A 25,240-nucleotide genomic window follows, 5' to 3' on the forward strand; every position below is an offset into this window, starting at 1 on the left:
TGCTGAAAGAAATCTTAGATGACACAAACAAATGGAAACACATCCCATGCTCATGGATGGGTATAATCAATATTGTGAAAATGACCATACTGCCCAAAGCAATCCACAGATTCAATGTGATTCCTACCAAAATACCATCATCATTCTTCACAGAACTAGAAAAAAATATACAAAATTCATATGGACCCAAAAAAGAGCCTGCATAGACAAATAAGTACTAAGCAAAAGGAACAAATCTGGAGGCATCACGTAACCCAAGTTCAAATTATGCTGCAAGGCTGTAGTCAACAAAACAGCCTGGTATGTATAAAATCAGGTACATAAACTAATGGAAGAGAATAGTGAATCTAGAATTAAAGCCAAATACTCATAGCCAACTGATCTTCAACAAAGCATACAAAAACAAAAATTGGGAAAAGGACACTCTATTCAACAAATGGTGCTGGGAAAACTGGCAAGCCACAAGTAGAAGAATGAAATTGGATTCTCATTTCTCACCTTATATAAAAATCAACTGAAGATAGATCAAAGATTTAATCTAAAACCCAAAACCATAAAAATCCTAGAAGATAATATCAGAAAATCTCTTCTAGACATTGACTTAGGCAAAGAATTCATGACTATGATCCCAAAAGCAAAAGCAACAAAAACAAAAATAAATAAATAAATGGGACCTAATTAAACTGAAACCTTTAAGAAAATCTTCACAAACTATATATACAACAAAGAACTAATATCCCACATCTACAAGGAAATCAAATCAGCAAAACAATAAATAATCTCATCGAAAAGTGGGCAAATGACATGAATAGACATTTGTGAAAAGAAAATATACAAATGGCCAGCAAATATTAGCGATATTGAGCATTATCAAAAAAAGGCTCAACATCACTAATCATCAGGAAAATGCAAATAAAACCACAATGAGATACCACCTTACTGCTGCAAGAATGGCCATAATTAAAAACTCAAAAAACAATAGATGTTGGTGTGGATGTGGTGAAAAGGGAACATTTTAACACTGCTGGTAGGAATGTAAACTAGTAATGCTACTATGGAAAACAGGATGGAGATTCTTTAAAGAACTAAAAGAACAACCATTTGATTTAACAATCCTACTACTAGCTATTTACCCAAACTAATATAAGTCATTATATGAAAAAGACACATGCACATGTATGTTTATAGCAGCACTGAGTGGATAAATAAAATGTCACACACACACACACACACACACACACACACACACACACACACACACCATGGAATACTACTGAGCCATAAAAAAGAATGAAATATTGTCCTCTGCAGCAATTTGGATGGAACTGGAGGCCATTATTCTAAGTGAACTAACTCAGGAGTGGAAAACCATATTTTGTCATGTTGTCACTTATAAGTGGAAGCTAAGCTATGAGGATGCAAAGGCATAAGAATAATATAATGGACTTTGGTGCCTTGAGAGGGAAGGTTGGGAAGGGGGTGAGGGATAAAAGACTACCTATCAGGTACAGCATATACTGCTCAGGTGATGGGTGCACCAAAATATTAGAAATTACCACTAAAGAACTTATCTCTATGATCAAAAACTACCTGCACCCCCAAAACTTTTGTAATAGAAATAAAAATTAATTATTAAAATAATAATAAAATAAAATATAAGACTGGGAAAATTTTTCCTGAAATCAGAAGACATAAATTCAAATACCTTCAGGAGTCAAACAGCACTAATTTTTTTTTTTTTTTTTTTTGCGGGTTTTGCCATTACTTTATTTTTCTTCTGTTTTTTAATCTTTATTTACAAAGTACACAACTCCTCTTGTCACAGACACAAACACACTCACATTCCAAGGAGGAGCCCATTAAGAACAACAACAGACTGGAGAGAACAATGGGGCCTTATTGAACACCGGTCTGTGTACCCCAGACTAGGGATCCCTGGAAACGTTTTCTCAGATATGACTTTTCACCTCCAAGACAGAAAAAGAGATCTCGATCTGGAGGCCTGCCCACACGCAAGGCAGAAAGCTCCACACTCAATCTTTGGCATCATCAAACTGTTTTGTTTCAAAGGCCGTCTTGGAATAATGGGCTGTCAGTGGAGGTGGATGGTACCAGCTGGGGTCATAGATCATGCCTCCTTGCAGGGCACAGCTGACTCAAGGTTTGAGATCTTGAGAAATGCTCTCCTGTATGTCATCAGCATCATATAGATTCCCTTGATCTACTTTCAACTCCAAGTCCCAGTCCTCATTAAAAAGATTGCCAGGCTGTTCCTTGGGTGAACAGTTTGTTCCCTCCAACAGCTCCCAGGGATTCAGTTCTCCATCGGAGCCCTCCTCATCCACAGCAAATCCTTCCTTTTCAGAATGGGTCCCCTCACCCCGGTCTGGACTGTCATTAGGACGCTCTGTGCTTCAACTACTAGTCAATACGTAGCCTTCTCAGTCTCTCTCCTGACCGCAGTGGTCAGCTGCAGCAAAGCCAGCCTCCGGGCTGCGGGGCTTTCTGTGTGCTCGGCAGGGGTGGGCCCCCAGACTGCTTCGCAGCCCCGTGCTCCTGGGCCCTGGGAAGCCTGAAGGTCCATGCCTGGCTGCTCGCAGCCCGGCGCCCTGGACGTTGTGGGCCACATGATATGCCATTACTTTCCACGGCAGAGCCCGCAATTACTTTTGCACCAACCAAATACATACCAATATCAATCGAAAATATTGCTACTTTTCAAATTTTCTCCCTCGCATTCTGAATATATATTTTAATAATACAAATAGAGGTAAATGAATGAGAAAAAATTATGGAATCTGTAAAATAAGCTATAAGTAAATGTCTCATGGTATATGAGAGGTATTTAATGAATTACTGAATGTGGTTTCTATGTACAAATATATGACTCATGCCATCCTGGTGAAAAATTACTTAGAAAATTGTTTCTTCTTTATTAATTTTGAAACAAATGTTCATCGTCTCATTGAACTTTGTTTTCTAACACTGGCAGAGAAGGATGGTTAATATAGATGTCTTTCAAATGGTGACTAAATTAATCTCATTTCTCTGTGTTATTTATCAGACTAGTAAGTACAACCAACAGGCATTTTCACAGATACTTGCTGTTCCAAAACTAAGCAATCTTACCATTCTAAGCATGCACGATACCATCAAATGACCTGCCGTGCCAATTCATCTCAAAATGTCTAGTCCACAGCAGTAATATTTTTACATCACTTGCTATATGCCAGGCAGTGTTCTAAGTACTTTATGAATATTAACACATTTAATATTTTAACAGCTCTGTGAGACAGGTACCATGCTATTATTAACTAAATTTTTACTTATGCAGGAGCTAAAGCACAGAAGAGTAAAGTAATTAGCCCAAAATCACACAGCTGTCAAATGGAAAAGCTGGGACTCAGACCCAAGCAATCTGGCTCCAGAGATCATATTCTTAATTATCACTCCATTCCACTTCTCAGGCATTAGAGAAAATGTGTGAAGACACCTGGTATAAGACCCTAGGGAGAAGTGGGTACTGTGTTAAAGACTAGACTAAGATTTTCAGATTCAAAAATTTAAAAGAAAATAATTAGGCTAGCCAAACAAAACACATCCATGGGCCTAATTTTACCCTAGAGGTCACCAGTGTGCAAAGACAGCACAAGACGACTTCGAGCTTTGACATTCCACAGTCCTACAAGAATCTAAATCACACACAATTAACTCTTGCCTGTCTTTGGAGATGAAGTAATGTCAGAGAGATGGCTTCTTCAGAGATTTAATATTTTAACCACCATTTCTTTCCCAGCTTCCCTTACCACTCCCATGTGCAACACACAAGATCTTCATTGCCTGCTAGAGAGGGTAGAAAATAGGACTTGAGTGTTTCAATTACTGGAAAAAGATATAGGAAACTTTCCTTCATACTCAGAGAGTTTATCTCCTTCTTCTTCAGTTGCAGTTATGCCGGAACTGAAAGAAAACAAAAAGAACCACTTGCAGTTTTCCAAGGAGTTTGTGATTGCTAATTGGATATTACTGATGCCCCTTCTGCATTTTCAATATAGAAAGACCAGGTATATCTACCTCGTAGAGACCCCACATTTTTATCCTTAGAGAGGTGAAAGGAAAACATAGATTAAACAAAACAGAAGTTAAAAATTAGTTTGACAGTGAAAGCAAAGCTTGTTGTAATGACCTCAGTTACAAGACCTCAAAAGCAGCCTAACGCTGGGAATCCAGCCCTGCAGGAAGAACTTAAGTGGTCTAACCTCCACTAGAAAAATGAAAGTCATGGGATAAACTCAAGACTTCAGATGCCTTCACAGGTTGAGGACAAGCTATTCTAGTGATAGGGGGTTAAAAAAGCAGCCAGTGAACGACACCATAACTGCATAGTGAGGTAAACCAACTGGATAGGCAGAATTCTAAAATAGCCCAGAAGATTTTCCACCCCCATTATGTACATGCCCTGCATAATCCCCCAGACTGTGAATATAAATTAGGTTATATTAGATGGCACAGTTGGCTTTAAGAAAGGGAGATTATCCAGAGAACATGAGAAGGACTCAATGTGCCATTGCTGGCTTGAAGATGAAGGGGGCCGTGGGTCAAGGAATGTAGGTGGCCTCTAGTAGCTGAAAATAGTCCCTGGCTTATAGAAAACTAGGAAATGGGGGCATCAATTCTTCAACTTCAAGGAATCAAATTTTGTGAACAAGAATGAGTTGGCGTGGCTTTTTCCCCAGAGCCTCTAGGTGACAACTCAACATAGTTGCCATTTTCATGTAAGCCTTTGTGATACTCTGAAGAGAGAACTCAGTTTGGAAGTAAATTTTTTCACCCAGAAGCTACAGTTAAGAACTCAGTATGGCTGAGGTGCGGTGGCTCACTCCTGTAATCCCAACACTTTGGGAGACCAAGGTAGGACCATGACTTTAAGTCAGGAGTTCAAGACCAGCCTGGGCAACAAAGTGAAACCTTAGTCTCTAAAAATAAAAATAAAAACTAGCTGGTCAAAGTGGTGTGCACCTCTAGTTCTAGCTACTCAGGAGACTGAGGACTGCTCAATCCCAGGAGTTTGAGGCTGCAATGAGCTATGATTGCACTACTGGACTCCAGCCTGGGTGACAGAGTGAGACCCTCTAAAACAGAAAGAAAAAACAAACAAAAAACAAAACAAAACAAAAAAAACCTCAGGATTGGCAAAACCTTGATTTCAGCCTTGTCATACCCTGAGCAAAAAGCTCGGTCATGCTGTGCCAGACTTCTGACCTATAGAACTGTGAAAGGTGAAATGGATGTTGTTTTAAGTCTCTAAGTTTGTGGTAATTTAGTATGCAGCAATAGCTAACTAATACATAAACAAACCAATAAAACTCTGGCTTGTTCTAGAGTTGTGGTTAATATAACCAAATACTATAGGTCTCTTGGAAGTCTTGGGAGCCTCTCAGGCTATCTCTAAGGAAAGAAAATGTGAAGATAAAAGGCCTTGAAGAGTTGCCTCCATACCTCTGAGTGATTGACATTTACAATAGAAGTAGTCTGTGGAATTAAAAGGAGAAAGTTGAGTTATTCTTGACCTAATGCCTTATAGACAAGGTCAGGGAGGATATTTGCATTTATTGAAGGTCTATTATGTGTCAGGATGATAAAGTTCCTAAGGTTCAAGAAAGAGCCCTTTCATGGTATCCTAACATTTGTCGACAGAACAGGAGGCTAGTGCCTTGCTTGAGACTGTGTTTGGGAAGCCTCAGTTTAGATTACTAATTTTTTTCTTTTTTTAAATTACAGTTTAAGTTCTGTGATACATGCATGTGCAGAATGTGCAGGTTTGTTACATAGGTATATACGTGCATGGTGGTTTGCTGCACCCACCAACCCATCTTCTACATTATGTATTTCTCCTAATGCTATTCCTCCCCTTGTCCCCCATCTGCTGACAGGCCCTGGTGTCCATGTGTTCTCATTGTTCAACTCCCACTTATGAGTGACAACATGCAGTGCTTGGTTTTCAGTTCCTGTTAGTTTGCTAAAAATGAAGGTTTCCAGCTTCGTCCATTTCCCTACAAAGGACATGAACTAATCTTTATTACAGCCGCATAGTGTTCCATGGTGTATATATACCACATTTTCTTTATCCAGTCTATCATTGATGCACATTTGAGTTCGTTCCAAGTCTTTGCTATTGTCAATAGTGCTGCAGTAAACATACATGTGCATGTGTCTTTATGATAGAATGATTTATAATCCTTTGGGTAGATACCCAGTAATGGGATTGCTCAGTCAAATGGTATTTCTGGTTCTAGATCCTTGATGAATTGCCATACTATCTTCCACAATGGTTAAACTAATTTACACTCCCACTAACAGTGTAAAAGTGTTCCTATTTCTCCACTTCCTCTCCAGCATCTGTTGTCTTCTGACTTTTAAATGATTGTCATTTTAACTGGCCTGAGATGATATCTCAATGTGGTTTTGATTTGTATTTCTCTAATGATCAGTGATAATGAGCTTTTCTCCACACAAAAGTGTCTGTTCATATTCTTTGCCCATTTTGGGTTTTTTTTGTTTGTTTTTTTGTTTTGTTTTTGTTTTTTGTTTTTGTAAATTTGTATAAGTTCTTTGTAGATTCTGGATATTAGCCTTTTGTCAGATGCAAAATTTTCTCCCATTCTGTAGTTTGCCTGTTCACTCTAATGATAGTTTCACTGTGCAGAAGCTCTTTAGTTTAACTAGATCCCATTTGTCAATTTTGGCTTTTGTTGCCATTGCTTTGGGTGTTTTAGTCATAAAGTCTTTGCCTATACCTATACTGAATAGTATTGCCTAGGTTTTCTTCTATGGTTTTTATGGTTTTAGGCCTTACATTTAAGTCTTTTGTCCATCTTGAGTTAGTTTTTGTATAAGGTGTAAGGAAGTAATACAGATTTAGTTTTCGGCAAATGGCTAGCCAGTTTTCCCAACACCATTTATTAAATAGGGAATCCCTCCTCATTGCTTGTTTCTGTCAGATTTGTCAAAGATCAGATAATTGTAGATGTGTGGCATTATTTCTGAGTCCTCTGTTCTGTTCCATTTCTCTGTATATCTGTTTTGGTACCATTATCATGCTGTTTTGGTTACTGTAGCCTTGTAGTAAAGTTTGAAGTCAGGTAGCCTGATGCCTCCAGTTTTGTTCTTTTTGCTGAGGATTGTCTTGTCTATACAAGCTCTTTTTTGGTTCCATATGAAATTTAAAGTAGCTTTTTTCTAATTCTGTGAAGCAAGACAATAATATTGAGTCTATAAATTACTTTGGGCAGTATGGCCATTTTCACAATATTGACTCTTCCTATCCATAAGCATGAAATGTTTGTGTTCTCTCATTTCTTTGAGCAGTGGTTTGTAGGTCTCTTTGAAAAGGGCCTTCACATTCCTTGTGAGTTGTATTCCTAGGTATTTTATTCTCTTTGTAGCACTTGTGAAGGGGAGTTCATTCATGATTTGGCTCTCTGTCTGTTATCGGTGTATAGGACAGTTTGTGATTTTTGCATATTGATTTTGTTTCCTGAAACTTTGCTGAAGTTGCTTATCAGCTTAAGGAGATTTTGGGCTGAGACAACAGAATTTTTTAATATACAACATATCATCTGCAAACAGAGATTATTTGACTTCCTCTCTTCCTATTTGAATACACTTTATTTCTTTCTCTTGCCTGACTTCCGTGGCCAAAACTTCCAATACTATGTTGAATAGGAGTGGTGAGATACGGCATCCTTGCCTTGTGCCAGTTTTCAAATGGAATGCTTCCAGTTTTTGCCCATTCAGTATGATATTGGCTTTGCGTTTGTCATAAATAGCTCTTATTATTTTGAGATATGTTTCATCAATACCTAGTTTACTAAGAGTTTTTTTGCATGAAAAGGTGTTGAATTTTATTGAAGGCCTTTTCTGCATCTATTGAGATAATCATGTGGTTTTTGTCACTGGTTGTGTTTATGTGATGAATTATGTTTATAGATTTGCATAAGTTGAACCAACCTTGCATCCCAGGGATAAAACTAACTTGATTGTGGTGGATAAGTTTTTTGTTGTGCTGCTGAATTCTGTTTGCCAATATTTTATTGAGAATTTCTACATCAATGTTCATCAGGAATATTGGCCTGAAATTTTCTTTTTTTGTTGTGTCTCTGCCATCTTTTGGTATGAAGATAATGCTGGCCTCACAAAATAAGTTAAGGAGGAGTCTCTGTTTTTCTATTGCTTGAAATAGTTTCACGAGGAATGATTACATTTCCTCTTTGTACCTCTGATAGAATTCAGCTGTGAATCTGTCTGTTCCCAGGCTTTTTTTGGTTGGCAGGCTACAAATTACAGCCTCAACTTCAGAACTTGTTATTCGTTTAATCATAAATTCAACTTCTTTCTGCTCTAGTCTTGGGAGGGTGTATGTTGCCAGGAATTTATCCATTTCTTTTAGATTTTCTAGTTTATTTGTGTAGAGGTGTTTATAGTATTCTACAAACTACCACTATAGTATATATATGGTAGTTTGTATTTCTATGGGATCAGTGGTGATCTCCCCTTTATCATTTTTTATTGCATCTATTAGATTCATCTCTCTTTTCTTCTTTATTAGTCTGACTAGTGGTATATCTGTTTTGTTAATATTTTCAAAAAACAGCTCTTGAATTCATTGATTATTTGAAGGGTTTTTCATGTCTCTAGCTCCTTTATTTCTGTTCTGATCTTAGTTATTTCTTGCTTTCTGCTAGCTTTTGAATTTGTTTGCTCTTGCTTCTCTAGTTCTTTTAATTATGATGTTAGGGTGTTGATTTTAGATTTTTCTTTCTTTCTCCTGTGGGCATTCAGCACTATAAATTTTCCTCTAAGCACTGCTTTAGCTGTGTCCCAGGAATTCTAGTATGTCATATCTTCATCCTCATTGATTTTAAATAGCTTATTTTTTTCTGCCTTAATGTCATTATGTACCCAGTATTCATTCAGGAGCAGGTTGTTCAGTTTACATGAAGTTGTGTGGTTTTGAGTGAGTTTCTTAATTCTGAGTTTTAATTTGATTACACTGTGGTCTGAAAGACTGGTTGTTATGTTTTCCATTCTTTTGCATTTGCTGAGGGTCTTCTACTTCCAATTATGTGGTCAAATTTAGAATAAGTGTGATGTGATGCTGAGAAGAATGTATATTCTGATGATTTGTGATTGAGAGTTCTGTAGATGTCTATTACATCTACTTGGTCCAGAGCTGTGTTCAAGTCCTGAATATCCTTGACAATTTTCTGTCTCATTGATCTAATATTGATAGTGGGATGTTAAAATCTCCCACTATTCTTGTGTAGGAGTCTAAGTCTCTTTGTAGGTCTCTAAGAGCTTGCTTCATGAATCTGGGTGCTCCTGCATTGGGTTTATATGTACTTAGGATAGTTAGCTCTTCTTGTTACAGTGATCCCTTTACCATTACGTAATGCCCTTCTCTGTCCTTTTTGACCTTTGTTGGTTTAAAGTCTGTTTTAACAGAGACTAGGATTGCAAGACCTGCCTCTCTCTTTCTTTCTTTCTTTCTTTCTCTTTCTTTCTTTCTTTCTTTCTTTCTTTCTTTCTTTCTTTCTCTCTCTCTCTCTCTCTTTCTTTTTTTCTTTCTTTCTTTCTTTCTTTCTTTCTTTCTTTCTTTCTTTCTTTCTTTCTTTCTTTCTTTTATTTGCTTAATTTTGAGCCTATGTGTGTCTTTGCACAAGAGATGGGTCTCCTGAATACAGCACATTGATGGGTTTTGACTTTTTATCCAATTTTCCAGTCTGTGTCTTTTAATTGGGCATTTAGCCCATTTACATTTAAGGTTATTATTGTTATGTATGAATTTGATCCTGTCATTGTGATGCTAGCTGGTTATTTTACCCGTTAGTTGATGCAGTTTCTTCATAGTGTCAATGGTCTTTACAATTTGGTACAGTTTTTCAGTGGCTGGTACCGGTATTTCCTTTCCTTATTTAGTTTAGTTTAGTTTTATTTTGTTTTGTTTTGTTTTGTTTGTTTGTTTGTTTTTTTCAGGAGCTCTTATAAGGCGGACCTGGTGGTGACAAAATCTTTCAGCATTTGCTTGTCTGTAAAAGATTTTATTTCTCCTTCACTTATGAAGCTTAGTTTGGCTGGATATGAAATTCTGGGTTGAAATTTCTTTTCTTTAAGAATATTGAATATTGGCTCCCACTTTCTTCTGGATTGTAGGGTTTCTGCTGAGAGACCTGCTGTTAGCCTGATGGGCTTCCTGTTGTGGGTAACCCGACCTTTCTCTCTGGCTGCCCTTAACATTTTTTTCCTTCATTTCAACCTTGGCGAATCTGACAATTATGTGTCTTGGGCTTGTTCTTCTCAAGGAATAACTTTGTGGTGGTCTCTGTATTTCTTAAATTTGAATATTGGTCTGTCTTGCTAGGTTGGGGAAGTTCTCCTGCATAGTATCATGAAGAGTGTTTTTTCATCTTGGTTTCATTCTCCCTGTAACTTTCAGTTACACCAACCAAACATAGGTTTGGTCTTTTCACATAATCCCATATTTCTTGGAGGCTCTGTTCATTCCTTTTCATTCTTTTTTCTCTAATCTTGTCTTCATGTGTTATTTCTTGTCTTCATGCTTTATTTCATTAAGTTGATCTTCAATGTCTGATATCCTTTCTTCTGCTTGATCGATTTGGCTATTGATACTTGTGTATGCTTCACAAAGTTCTCGTGCTGTTTTTTTTTTAGCTCTATCAGGTATTTATGTTCTTCTATAAACTGGTTTTTTTAGTTAGCAGTTTCTCTGACCTTTTATCGAAATTCTTAACTTCCTTGCATTGGGTTAAAATATGCTCCTTTAGCCCAAAGGATTTTGTTATTACCCACCTTCTGAAGCCCACTTCTGCCAATTCATCAAACTCATTCTCCACCCAGTTTTGTTCTCTTGCTGATGAGGAGTTGTGATCCTTTAAAGGAGAAGAGACATTCTGGTTTTTGCAATTTTTAGCCTTTTTGCACTGGATTTATCTACCTTTGGCCTTTGATGTTGGTGACCCATCCAAAGGTTGAGTGGACATCCTTCTTGCTGATGTTGATGCTATTAGTTTCTGTTTGTTAGTTTTCCTTCTAACAGTCAGGCCCCTTTGCTGCAGGTCTGCTGGAGTTTGATGGAAGTGCACTCCAGACCCTGTTTGTCTGGGTATCACCAGTGAATGCTGCAGAACAGCAAAGATCTCTGCCTGGTCCTTCCTCTGGAAGTTTCATCTCAGAGGAGCACCTGCCAGATGCAACCTGGAGCTCTCCTGTCTGAGGGGCCTGTCTACCCCAGCTGGAATGTGTCTCCCAATCAAGAGGTAAGGGAGTCAGGGACCCACTTGAGGAGGCAGTTTGTCCCTTAGCAGAGCTTGAGCACTGTGCTGGGAGATATACTGTTCTCTTCAGATCTGTCAGGCAGGAAGGTTTAATTGAAGCTTCACCCACAGCCATCGCTTCCTCCAGGTGCTCTGTCCAGGGGAGATGGGAGTTTTATCTATAAGCCCCTGACTGGGGCTTTCTTTTTGAGTTGCCCAGACCAGAGAGAGGAATCTAGAGAGGCAGCCTGGCTACAGTGACTTTGCTGAGCTGTGGTGGGCTCCACCCAGTTTGAATTTCCAGGCAGCTTTGTTTACACTGTGAGATGAAAATCGCCTATTCAAGCCTAATTAATGGCAGAAGCTCCTTCTCCCACCTAGCTCAAGCATCCCAGGTCAACTTCAGACTGTTGTACTAGCAGCGAGAATTTCATGCCAGAGGATCTTGGCTTGCTGGGCTCCAATGGGGCGGGATCCACTGAGATAGACTACTTCGCTCCCTGGCTTCAGCCCCCTTTCCAGGGGAGTAAACGGTTCTGTCTTGCTGGCATTCCTGGTGCCACTGGGGTATGAAAAAAAAATCCTGCAGCTGGCTCGGAGTGTTTTCAAATGGCCACCAGTTTTGTGCTTGAAACCCAGGACCCTAGTTGTGTACGCACCAGAGGGAATCTCCTGGTCTGCAGGTTGTGAAGACCATAGGAAAAGGATAATATCATCTGGGCGGTATGCACTGTTCCTCATGGCACATTTCTTCATGGCTTCCCTTGGCTAGGGGAGGGAGTTCCCAGACACTATGAGCTTCCCAGGTGAGGTTGATTGCTATTATACATCTCAATTCCTCAGTCTGGCATTTCAGCTCCTATGTATAATGGTCCTTTATTACCCTTCCTCTTTATTTCACACTCCTTTCCGTAAGAATTTTTTCTTCTGCTACGTAGGTCATTTCCAATTCTATATTCTTTTCTGCCTCTACACACTCAGTCATGTTTACCCGTTTCCTGGGATGCCCTCCAAAATGACCTCTGTTTATTCAAAACTGGCCACTTTTGCAGGCACAGCCCAGTCCTCTTGTTCTTTAGTGGGTTTCTTTCACCTCTTCTGCCCTTCACTGTACTCTTGATAGAAGAAGGTTGCTCTTATTTTGATACTTACAGGACAGAAAAGCATCAGAAATTTGAACCTAGAAGGACAATCACTGCTCAAGTAATCCATGTTTGTCTTTCACTTCTCCAAGGATTAAAGATGTGAGGTCTCTACGGGGTAGACACTACTGGTCTCTCCACACTGAAGACACAGCAGGGGCATCAGTAAAAATTATGAAACAAGGCATAACTGCAAAGGAATAAGATACCTTTATAAAGGAAAGATCACTTCATCAAGTGACCAAACATAGCTTCATTAATAAAACACAAATCCGTGTGTGTATATATGCGTGTGTGTGTGTGTGTGTGTCCTGATGTGCTATACAATACTAAATACCATCATCACATTTGAACTATTCTTTTTTTTTTTTAATGCATTTTAGGTTTTGGGGTACATGTGAAGAACTTGCAAGATTGTTGCATAGGTACACACATGGTAGTGTGATTTGCTGCCTTCCTCCCCATCACCTACATATGGCATTTCTCCCCATGCTATCTCTTCCCACCTCCCCTCCCCCCTTCCCTCCCACATTTCACCCCAACAGACCCCAGTGTGTAGTGCTCCCCTCCCTGTGTCCATGTATTCTCATTGTTCAACACCCGCCTATGAGTGAGAGCATGCGGTGTTTGATTTTCTGCTCTTGTGTCACTTTGCTGAGAATGATGGTTTCTGGGTTCATCCACGTCCCTACAAAGGGCACAAACTCATCATTTTTGATGGCTGCATAATATTCCATGGTGTATATGTACCACATTTTCCCTGTCCAGTCTATCATCAATGGGCATTTGGGTTGGTTCCAGGTCTTTGTTATTGTAAACAGTGCTGCAATGAACATTCGTGTGCACGTGTCCTTATAGTAGAACGATTTGTAATCCTTTGGATATATACCCAGTAATGAGATTGCTGGGTCAAATGGAATTTCTATTTCTAGGTCCTTGAGGAATCGCCACACTGTCTCCCACAATGGTTGAACTAATTTACACTCCCACCAACAGTGTAAAAGTGTTCCTATTTCTCCACATCCTCTCCAGCATCTGTTGTCTCCAGATTCTTTAATGATCACCATTCTAACTGGCGTGAGATGGTATCTCAATGTAGTTTTGATTTGCATTTCTCTTTTGACCAGTGATGATGAGCATTTTTTCATATGTTTGTTGGCCTCATGTATGTCTTCTTTTGTAAAGTGTCTGTTCATATCCTTCGCCCACTTTTGAATGGGCTTGTTTGTTTTTTCTTGTAGATCTGTTTTAGTTCTTTATAAATTCTGGATATCAGCCCTTTGTCAGTTGGGTAGACTGCAAAATTTTTTTCCCATTCTCTTGGTTGCCAACCCACTCTAATAACTGTTTCTTTTGCCGTGCAGAAGCTGTGGAGTTTAATTAGGTCCCATTTGTCTATTTTGGCTTTTGTTGTCAATGCTTTTGGTGTTATGGTCATGAAGTCCTTGCCTACGACTATGTCCTGAATGGTTTTGCCTAGATTTTCTTCTAAGATTTTTATGGTGTTAGGTCTTATGTTTAAGTCTTTAATCCATCTGGAGTTGATTTTAGTGTAAGGTGTCAGGAAGGGGTCCAGTTTCTGATTTCTGCACATGGCTGGCCAGTTTTCCCAACATCATTTATTAAAGAGGGAATCCTTTCCCCATTGCTTGTTCTTTTCAGGTTTGTCAAAGATTGATGGTTGTAGATATATTGTGTTGCCTCCGAGGCCTCTGTTCTGTTCCATTGGCCTATATCTCTGTTTTGGTACCAGTACCATGCTGTTTTGATTACTGTAGCCTAGTAGTATAGTTTGAAGTCCGGTAGTGTGATGCCTCCTGCTTTGTTCTTCTTGCTTAGAATTGACTTGGCTATGTGGGCTCTTTTTTGGTTCCATATGAAGTTTAAGGTGTTTTTTTTTCCAGTTCTGTGAAGAAGGTCATTGGTAGCTTTATGGGAATAGCGTTGAATCTGTAAATTACTTTGGGCAGTATGGCCATTTTCACAATATTGATTCTGCGTAGCCATGAACATGGAATGTTTCTCCATCTGTTTGTGTCTTCTCTTATTTCATTGAGCAGTGGCTTGTAGTTCTTCTTGAAGAGGTCCTTTACATTCTTTGCTAGTTGTATCCCTAGGTATTTTACTCTCTTTGTAGCAATTGTGAAAGGCATTTCGTTCTTAATTTGGCTCTCTTTAAGCCTGTTATTGGTGTATAGGAATGCTTGTGATTTTTGCACATTGATTTTGTATCCTGAGACTTTGCTGAAGGTGCTTATCAGCATCAGGAGATTTTGGGCTGAGATGATGGGGTCTTCTAGATATACAATCATGTCATCTGCAAATAGAGACAATTTGACTTCCTCCTTTCCTATTTGAATAAACTTTATTTCTTTTTCTTGCCTGATTGCTCTGGCTAGAACTTCCAGCACTATAATGAATAGGAGTGGTGAGAGTGGGCATCCTTGTCTAGTGCCAGATTTCAAAGGGAATGCTTCCAGTTTTTGCCCATTCAGTATGATATTGGCTGTTGGTTTGTCATAAATAGCTTTTATTATTTTGAGATAGGTTCCGTCAATACCTAGTTTATTGATGGTTTTTAGCATAAAGGGCTGTTGGATTTTGTCAAAGGCCTTCTCTGCATCAATTGAGATAATCATGTGGTTTTTGTCTTTGGTTCTGTTTATGTGGTGAATTACGTTTATAGACTTGCGTATGTTGAACCAGCCTTGCATCCCTGGGATGAAGCCTACTCGATCATGGTGGATAAGTTTTTGATGTGCTGTTGCAATCGGCTTGCCAGTATTTTTTTTTTTTTTGAGACGGAGTTTCACTCTTGTTACCCAGGCTGGAGTGCAATGGCGCAACCTCGGCTCATCGCAACCTCCGCCTCCCGGGTTTAGGCCATTCTCCTGCCCCAGCCTCCTGAGTCGCTGGGATTACAGGCACGCGCCACCATGCCCAGCTAATTTTTTGTATTTTTAGTAGAGACGGGGTTTCACCGTGTTGACCAGGATGGTCTCGATCTCTTGACCTCGTGATCCACCCGCCTTGGCCTCCCACAGTGCTGGGATTACAGGCTTGAGCCACCACGCCCGGCCGCCAGTATTTTATTGAAGATTTTTGCATCTATGTTCATCATGGATATTGGCCTGAAGTTTTCTTTTCTTGTTGAGTCTCTGTTGGGTTTTGGTATCAGGAGGATGTTGTCTCAAAAAATGAATTGGAAAGGATTCCCTCTTTTTGGATTATTTGGAATAGTTTCAGAAGGAATGATATCAGCTCCTCTTTGTATCTCTGGTAGAATTCAGCTGTGAACCCATCTGGACCTGCGCTTTTTTGGGTGGTAGGCTCTTAATAGCTGCCTCAACTTCAGACCTTGTTATTGGTCTATTCAGGGTTTCAAATTCTTCCTGGTTTAGGCTTCGGAGGAGGCAAGTGTCCAGGAATTTATCCATTTCTTCCAGGTTTACTAGTTTATGTGCATAGAGTTGTTTGTAATAATCTCTGATGATGATTTGAATTTCTGTGGAATCTGTGGTGATATCACCTTTATCGTTTTTTATTGCATCAATTTGGTTATTCTCTCTTTTCTTTTTTATTAATCTGGCTAGTGGTCTGTCTATTTTGTTGATCTTTTCAAAAAACCAGCTCCTGGATTTATTGATTTTTTGAAGGGTTTTTTGTGTCTCTATCTCCTTCAGTTCTGCTCTGATCTTAGTTATTTCTTGTCTTCTGCTATGTTTTCAGTATTTTTGATCTTGCTCCTCTAGCTCTTTCAATTTTGATGTTAGGGTTTCAATTTTAGATCTCTCCTTGCTTCTCATGTGGGCCCTTATTGCTATATATTTTCCTCTAGAGACTGCTTTAAATGTGTCCCAGAGATTCTGGTATGTTGTGTCTTCATTCTCGTTTATTTCAAAGAACATCTTTATTTCTGCCTTCATTTCATTGTTTATCCAGTCAACATTCAAAAGCCAGTTGCTCAGTTTCCATGAAGCTGTGCGGTTCTGAGTTAGTTTCTGCATTCTGAATTCTAACTAACTCAATTGCACTGTGGTCTGAGAGACTGTTTGTTATGATTTCTGTTCTTTTGCATTTGCTGAGGAGTGATTTATTTCCAATTATGTGGTCAATTTTAAAGTAGGTGTGATGTGGTGCTGAGAAGAATGTACATGCTGTGGATTTGGGGTGGAGAGTTCTGTGTCTATTAGGTTTGCTTGTTCCAGGTCTTAGTTCAAGTCCTGAATATCCTTGTTAATTTTCTGTCTGGTTGATCTGTCTAATGTTGACAATGGGGTGTTAAAGTCTCCCACTATAATTGTGTGGGAGTCCAAGTCTCTTTCTAAGTCATTAAGAACTTGCCTTATGTATCTGGGTGCTCCTGTATTGGGTACATATATATTTAGGATCATTAGCTCTTCTTGTTGCATTGATCCTTCTACCATTGTGTAATGTACTTCTTTGTCTCTTTTGATCTTTGCTGCTTTAAAGTCTATTTTATCAGAGATGAGAATTGCAACTCCTGCTTTTTTTTGCTCTCTGTTTGCTTGATAAATCTTCCTCCATCCCTTTATTTTGAGCCTTTGTGTATCCTTGCACTTGAGATGGGTTTCCTGGATACAGCACACCAATGGGTTTTGGCTTTTTATCCAATTTGCCAGTCTGTGTCTTTTGATTGGGGCATTTAGTCCGTTTACATTTAGGGATAATATTGTTATGTGTGAATTTGATACTGCCATTTTGGTGCTATCTGGCTGTTTTGTTCGTTAGTTGATGCAGATTCTTGATTGTGTTGATGCTCTTTACCATTTGGTAAGTTTTTGGAGTGGCTGGTACTGGTTGTTCCTTTATCTGTGTAGAGCCTCTTTCAGGAGCTCTTGTAAACAGGTCTGGTGGTGATGAAATCTCTGAGTACTTGCTTGTTCACAAAGGATTTTATTTTTCCTTCACTTATGAAGCTTAGTTTGGCTGGATAGGAGATTCTGGGTTGAAAGTTCTTTTCTTTAAGGATGTTGAATATTGGCCACCACTCTCTCCTGGCTTGTAGGGTTTCTGCTGAGAGATCTGCTGTGATTCTGATGGGCTTCCCTTTGTGGGTAACAGACCTTTCTCTCTGGCTGCCCTTAGTATTTTCTCCTTCATTTCAACCCTGGTGAATCTGACAATTATGTGCCTTGGGATTGCTCTTCTTGAGGAATATCTTTGTGGTGTTCTCTGTATTTCCTGGACTTGAATGTTTGCCTGCCTTACTAGGTTGGGGAAGTTTTCCTGGATAATATCCTGAAGAGTATTTTCCAGCTTGGATTCATTCTCTTCATCACATTCAGGTACACCTATCAGACGTAGATTAGGTCTTTTCACATAGTCCCACATTTCTTGGAGACTTTATTCATTCCTTTTTACCCTTTTTTCTCTATTCTTGCCTCTCATTTTATTTCATTGAGTTGATCTTCGACCTCTGATATCCTTTCTTCTGCTTGGTCAGTTTGGCTGTTGAAATTTGTGCATGCTTCGCCAAGTTCTTGTGTTGTGTTTTTCAGCTCCATTAATTCACTTATGTTCCTCTCTGTGTTGTCCATTCTCATTAGCTTTTCGTCAAATCTTTTTTCAATGTTCTTAGTTTCTTTCCCTTGGGTTAGAACATGTTCTTTTAGCTCACTGTAATTCCTTATTGCCAACCTTCTGAAGTCTGATTCTGTCATTTCATCACACTCCTTCTCCATCCAGCCTTGTTCCCTTGCTGGTGAGGAGTTGTGATCTCTTTTAGGAGGAGAGGTGTGCTGGTTTCAGGTGTTTTCATCCTTTTTGCACTGGTTTCTTCCCATCTTAGTGCATTTATCCACCTGTTGTCTTTGTAGTTACCGACTTTCACATTGGGTCTCTGAGTGAACTTCCAGTTTTTGGATGCTGAAGTTACTTCTTTTTCTTAGCTTTCCTTCTAACAGTCTGGCCCCTCTGCTGTAGGACTGCTGAGGTCCACTCCAGGCCCTGCTTGCTTGGGAATCACCTGCAGCAGCTGCAGAACAGTAAGGGTTGCTACCAGTTCCCTCTTCTGCTATCTTTGTCCCAGTAGGATGCCCGCTAAATGTCAGTCTGTTCTCTCCTTTATGAGGTGACTCTTTGGATATATGGGGGTCAGAGAGCTGCTTGAGGAGACAGTCTGTCCTTTATTGGAGCTCAAGTCCTGAGCTGTGCACTCAGTTTTTCATTCAGAGTTGCTGGGCAGGTACGTTTAAGTCTGCTGCAGCAGAACTCATAAACTCACTTTTTTTTTCCTCCAGGTGCTCTGTCCTAGGGAGTTAGGGCTTTATTTATAAGTTTCCGTTGTGCTGCTGCCTTTTTTTTTTCTTTCAGGGCTGCCCTGCCCAGCGAGGAGGCAGCCTAGTCACTGTCTGCCTGCAGAGGCTTTGCTGAGCTGCTGTGGGCTCCGCCCAGCTGCTGCATGATCCTCCCTGCAGTTCTGTTTATATAGGTGTAGTTAGAGCTGCCTTGGCAATGGTGGCCCACCTCTGTTATGGCGGACTCTCTGTGTAGTGGCAGGTTGCCTCGGCAATGGCGGGTTGCCTCAGCAATGGTCAGACTCCCTCCGTAGCGGTGGAGTGTCTCAATAATGGTGGACGCCCCTCCCCCACAGAGCCAGACTGTCCTGGGTTCAGCTGTGCTTGCTGTGAAACTCTCAACCCAGAGCGTTTTCAATTACTGTTTTTTTTTTTCTTTGTTGGGGGGGTGGCGGGTGGGGCCAGCTGAGCCTGATCTCCTGGCTCCCTGACTCAGAGTCTTTTTTGTTGTTGTTGTTGAACAGTCGACTGCTCCCAGTGTTACAGTCACCTGTTGAAAAGGTGCCGAGATCTCCCGTGCCGCGACTCACTGAGCTGGCTGAAACAGCGGCACTGAGAATACTGGCAGTTTTTTTGCCTAGGAATCTCCTGGCCTGGGCTTGCTATTTCAGATGAATGGGCGACTCTGCCGTCTCAGGGCTCCAATCACCAGCTAAGAGGGCACCCGGACCGGTGTCTTTTGTATGGAAAACTGCTGCGCCAGGGCACTGGCAAAGCAGCCACGTGGGCCAAAACAGCCTCACTGGCCGAAACAGCCACACCAGCCGAAACAGCCATGCTGGCGACCCATGGGGCTCCTCTGCCTGGGAATCTCCTGATCTGTGGGCAATAAAAATCCATCTGGAAATGCGGCATCCACTCACCCTCTGCACTTTCACTGGGAGCTGCAATCCTGAGCTGGTCCTAGTCAGCCATCTTCCCCCGATCTTCCCACATACGAACTATTCTTACCAAAAATGTTTAATCTAATCTATTTATTCCTTGAGACCTAAATTCCAGTTTTACAGAAAAAATAGGGGATGGAGAATCAAATTAAATTACACCCTGAGGAAGCAATTAAACAAACCCAGGATGCGGGACATTTATAAGACAACTGATCTGGTCTCTTTAAAATATCAATATCATGAGGGAAAATAAGTGAGAGATCATTCTAGATTAAAGAGACATAATGAAAGACAACTTGAGGAGCTTTATTGGATTCTGGTTCAAAAAATCAATTTTGGGGATCTAATCTGGAAAATTTGAATGCAGATTATATATTAGATTATATTGAGATTTATTACTAATTCTCTATACCATGATAATTGTTTTATGGTTATGTAGGAAAATGCCCTCATTTTAAAAAGTTGCATGCTGAAGTTTTAAGGGTTAAAGTATCATGATATCTGCTACTTACTTTCAAATGGCTAGCCCAAATTAAAGTATATACACAAAATAACATTTCTAAGGAAATCTTTGTGGACTGTATGTAAAACTTTAACTGGACAATTCTACAGTTTGGTGGATTTAGCTGTTCAAAGAACCATCCCTAAATGCAGGTCGACTTATATCAACAAATGAATGGAAAACAATATGATATCCAAAATGGATACAGGGAAATCCTAAGCTTGGATTTAAGAAGAAATCAATGGTATAAATATAGGATAAGGAAGATCTGACTTAACAGCAAGTCAAGTGAAAAACGCAGAATGAAAAACTAGGCTCTTCAGGTGACTCAGAGGGGAATTTTTAAGCAACAGCCAAAGCATGATTTTACATACACATCAAGGACTTAATGAACTTTGTGACTGATCAGATATGGAACAGAAGGAGCGGAAAGGAAAGAGACAAAATAGGAGCTTGGGCTCAGGCGTCAAACTGCCTGGGTCTTAATTCTGATTCTACTACTTATTTGCATGCAAATGTGGATATGTCAGTTAACCACTCTTTGACTCATTTCCCTCACCTGTAAAATAAGGTGATAATAGTATCTACCTCAGAGGATTCCTGTGAGAATTAGATAAGATGCTGCATGTAGAGAATAGTTCTCAGCACATCGGAATCACTCATACATGTGAGCTATTATTTGTCCCTTTTACCAGAAAAGGCATTATTCCTACTTTCTGTAATGCTCACTTTGCCCACTGCTTAGACAACAGGCTATAGTGAAAAAGCACACTTGCCTAGAATTGGTGGGGCCTAATTCTGTCACTATCTGTCTGGGACTATCTTTAAAATAGGGAAGCGCTAGGTCATCTATAAGGTCCTGTCAAGCTCCATCTTTCTGTGCTCCTGGGATTCTGCACCTCCTACTTTGAAGCTGGGGCAGAGATTAAACACCTGTGGGGAAGCATTCACGGTTGGAAAAACTATCAATTTGCCATACAGCTGGGACTGCATTGGTAAAATGTGGTCTCTAGAGGGTGCTCAAAACACACAAAGTACTCTATTAAAGGTTCTCAGAAATACCTGTAAGTAGGAATAAGCAAAGGAGGCAGTTGTTGTCAGAGAAGGCCTAATTGGGGACTGCTGTTGTAGACACATCAGGGCTCTCCCAGAATACAGTCAAGGGTGGGGTGAGTGCTCATTCATCAGCCCATGTCCTACAGTTTAGCTGTGAGCACAATCCCAGTGTAGATAAGAGTTTGTCCTGAAGTTTTGACTTCCCGTTTCCCCATAGCTTCCCAGCTGGGTCCAAATGTCATGTAGGATTTCAGGGAAGAAGTGATACTGGTGGAAGTATAGTCAAAGGTTTTCACTCCAGAATGAGATTTGGAGGTGGAGGAGGTGAGGGGAATGTGAATAGCCTAAGAGAGAGGACATACACATACCCAAAAGATTACTCATTCCTGGGCTGGGCTTAAGTGACCATGGAACCCTTTAGAAAAGGGCCTAAGCTAATGAGGCCCAAGTGAGGTCATAAGGCAGAGAGATTTTAAATGTTCTTCAATGACCTGAGCAGTGAGAGCTTTAGAGTCTGGTTTCTGAATGGGATAGCTCAGATTTTTTCCCCATTACAAAACATGGCAGGCCCCTTTCCTGCTACCAGCAACTCTGACACTCATAGAAGATAATTTCTAAAAATATTATCTGATTTCTGCCTATTTACAATTTTTGTAAATCACAAAATCTTAATCTCTGGGTTTAACGAGGTGCTCACCCACACACTTTAGCTGGAATTCATTCCCCATGACCTTCTTCCCCTTTCCTCTACAAAATAAGGGCTCAAAAGGCACAGGGAGAAGAAGCTTTCCACTAGAGATCCTTCCCTAGGTCTGATGTCTTGTCTTTTTTTTTTTTTTTCCTCAAAACTGATTTCATCTGAAAATAAATCTCCTCAAGAATGAATATGGTTATTTCTCTGGGCCTGTTTCCCCATGTCAAAAAGGAGAAGATCTCAGTGAATTTATGTTAGTGTTAAGCCTCTTCAGGAATCTAAAGACTATTAGCCAAGCTTTTCCTGAGAGCCATTTGGGGCGAGAAAAGGAAGGAGGAGAACATGAGAAGAGAACAGAGGCCTTTAAAGGAGTATTGTCACAGAGGGACTCAGCATTCTGGAGGCAGTGCTTCTTTCGCTGGTCTTCTGCTGCCTGAATGTGGTGATTAGAGATACCCCAGGGCAGCAAAATAAATATCCTTCCCCTGAGTGTATACCCACAGGATACTCCTGGTTCTGACTGGGACCCTCCCCAGGCACAGCAGTCCACTGTACTAAAATATGCCAGATCATATTGTAAGAAATCTAGGAATTGTTTGTTATGCCTTTGCTTTTGTTTTTGTTTATTTTGCAAGGTGACATAAAACATGGAGAGCATGTGGGGTCTGGGCATCAGACAGCTCTCAGTTGGAATCCAGGTTTAATCCCTTCTGCTGGGTAACTCCAGGCAATTTACCTAACTTTTCTATGCTCCTCTTTCTTCACCTGTAAACTAAGGTTAATCATACTCTGATTCATGGCGAGTATTAATTATAACGTACCAAATTATAGTGCTCAGTTCATGTTGTACTCAGCAAAGTGGAGATTTCTTCCTTCTGGAGTCCCTGCTCACACAATGGCTCCTGAAACCATTCTGTATCTTTCTGAGCCAACATTTTTTGTTGGATAGGATGGAAAGGGGTATTTTTTACCCCCATAGAGAGTTTCTGATGGTACTCTGTCTGAGATAGTGAGATGGAGGAGCCAGAGGTTTTCAGACTGAAAATGCTTCTACTCCACTTGTCTGGAATCTCCAGGTCTTGGTAGGCGAGGCTGCCTCCTCCAACTGTCAGGACTATGGTCACCTAGAGGAGAGCTTTTCCTTGCTGGGATCCAAAAGCAACAGAAAAAGTGAAGACATTCACTTATCCAGCTGCCCCAAAAGCCTAAGCTGCTATGTAAATGTCAGGAACAGCTATTTTTATTGCACTTGATTGGGTTCTGCTTGTTGGACGTAAAGTCTGTCCTGAAGATAATTCTAAAAAGTCAGATAAGTGCACTAGTTATCTTTGTTGGAATTTTTTCCTCCTGACTTTATGAAGCTCTTTGGAGAAAATAATGTTTTCCACAAAGCAGCTGGAGGTAGTTTTAACAGCTCCTGAATTGAACTGGAAATACTAAAATTTTGTCACTGAAAGGGCCCTAAGAAATTATTTAGAAAAGCACCTTAATGTTACGAATGGCAACACTGAGGCATAGAGAGAGGTTAGATAATAAAACAGGTCTATGGTCAGTGAATGAGACACATATCTGACAACAAATGTCTCCTTTGCTATAATTTGGACCATTCTCAGTTCAGTCCCCTCCCCAAGAATCAGGAGAGAAGAAAAGAGGTGAATTGGAAGGACAAATCCCTACCTATTTACCCCACCGAGACAATTCAGAAGTAAATCCATCAGCCCCATGGGGCATACATAGCCTGATTTAAGAAGCCTTACCCCATATTAGAGTTAGTTGATAGTCAGATAATTAAAACAATAGTAACAATACTTGAAACTATGCTGGCTAATACTGATTTAGTATGGTTCATCTGGTTCCTGTACTAAATACTTCACAGACAATCTCTCATTTCATTCTTACATTCATCCTGCAGGGTAGGTCTAAATGTCCCCATTTTATAGATGGCAGAACTGAAGTTTTAAAAGGTTGAGTAACTTGTATAAGGACACATAACTAAGCAGTGGAAGTGCTGGCTTTGGAAGCCAAGTCTGGCTGAACCCAAGGTCTGGGAGTTTAATTATTTCAGTCCCCTACATGGGGTCACAAATGTCTTCTTCATCTAAGGACTATCCAATCTTTCCTATCAAGAGACCTCTCTCTCTCTACTAAATTCCCTTGTCATGGCTTTCTGCCTTATATTCTCATTATTTGTGTCTTTGTCTTATTTCTCTCACAGGCTGTCAGCTTTTTTAGAATATAGGCTGTGTGTGTGTGTGTGTGTGTGTGTGTGTGAGCGCACATGCATCTGTGTGTGTGTGTCTGTGTTATTAGCAACTAGACCAGTGCCAGATATATAGAAAGTACTTCCATTTCTTAAATGTTTGTTGACTGAAAGATGTTGATGACACCCATGTTTGCCGAGCAGCTATGCAAAAATGACAAGCCAGGTTCACATCCCTGTATTTCTACCAGTCTGAAGTAAACAGGCTATCTTCAGGCTTCACCTGGAGTCAAACCACTGACACCAAGCCACCAGTGGTAACAGCCTTTTTAATATTTCCTTTCCTCCTTCATCTCCATGGAAACCCCATCCTCAGCTTCTACTGGAGGCAAAATGACCTCGATAGAGTGGCTTTATGGCTGACAAAAGCATAAAAAGGGCTGGCCTAATTCTAAACAGGAGATCTGAGTCACCAAATGCTCCTAGATCTTGATGGTAGGTGCTGATAACAGGCTGAACACCCCATGAGTCATATTAGCCAAGCCATTGTGTGTTACAGCTGAAAATCTCAATAGAGACATGAAAGACCAACCCTCCTCACTTCGCATACAGGGAAACTGAAGCCCAGAGAGGGAAAAGGACTGCCTCAGTATCACATGTTCATTTAGTGGCCATGCCAAGGTTGTATCCCCGGGCACATTGTTGCTTAGCATGGGGCTACTCCTATTCTGCCATACTGTTTTTAATCAGAAGAGCTTTCATGGACTCTCACCCTAAGGGGAAGTTTTTATTACAATGCTCCTTGAAGTAGATTTGAAAATACAGTAATTCTATTTTCCAGAGTGGGAAAATGGAGGTCTTGGCAATGAGTTTCCTCACATACAACTAAATAAAAATTCAATAAAAGGGGACTTATTTGATGAGGCGGAAAAATGAGGAGACAATTCTAAATAAATCTATCACCTTTCCATGTTTTTTCCTGGTTCTCTCCCACGTTATTAGAAGGTGGTAGTGGGTTACAACTCCCTAATAGATCTACCAAAACACACCTTGAGATTGTACAATCTTCCCATGCTGATTGCTGTGGCCAACACTCTGTCTCCTCTATC

General features: G+C 40.2%; 1 pseudogene; it reads right to left on the reverse strand.

Moving 5' to 3' along the window:
• Positions 1-1,775: 1,775 nt before the first annotated feature.
• LOC116534972 lies at positions 1,776-2,714 on the reverse strand (annotated as a pseudogene).
• Between the last annotated feature and the right edge of the window lie 22,526 nt (positions 2,715-25,240).

This window comes from Sapajus apella, unplaced genomic scaffold (assembly GCF_009761245.1).
Source record: "Sapajus apella isolate SASKATOON/1434 unplaced genomic scaffold, GSC_monkey_1.0 scaffold91, whole genome shotgun sequence".
NCBI classification, from domain to species: Eukaryota; Metazoa; Chordata; class Mammalia; order Primates; family Cebidae; genus Sapajus; species Sapajus apella.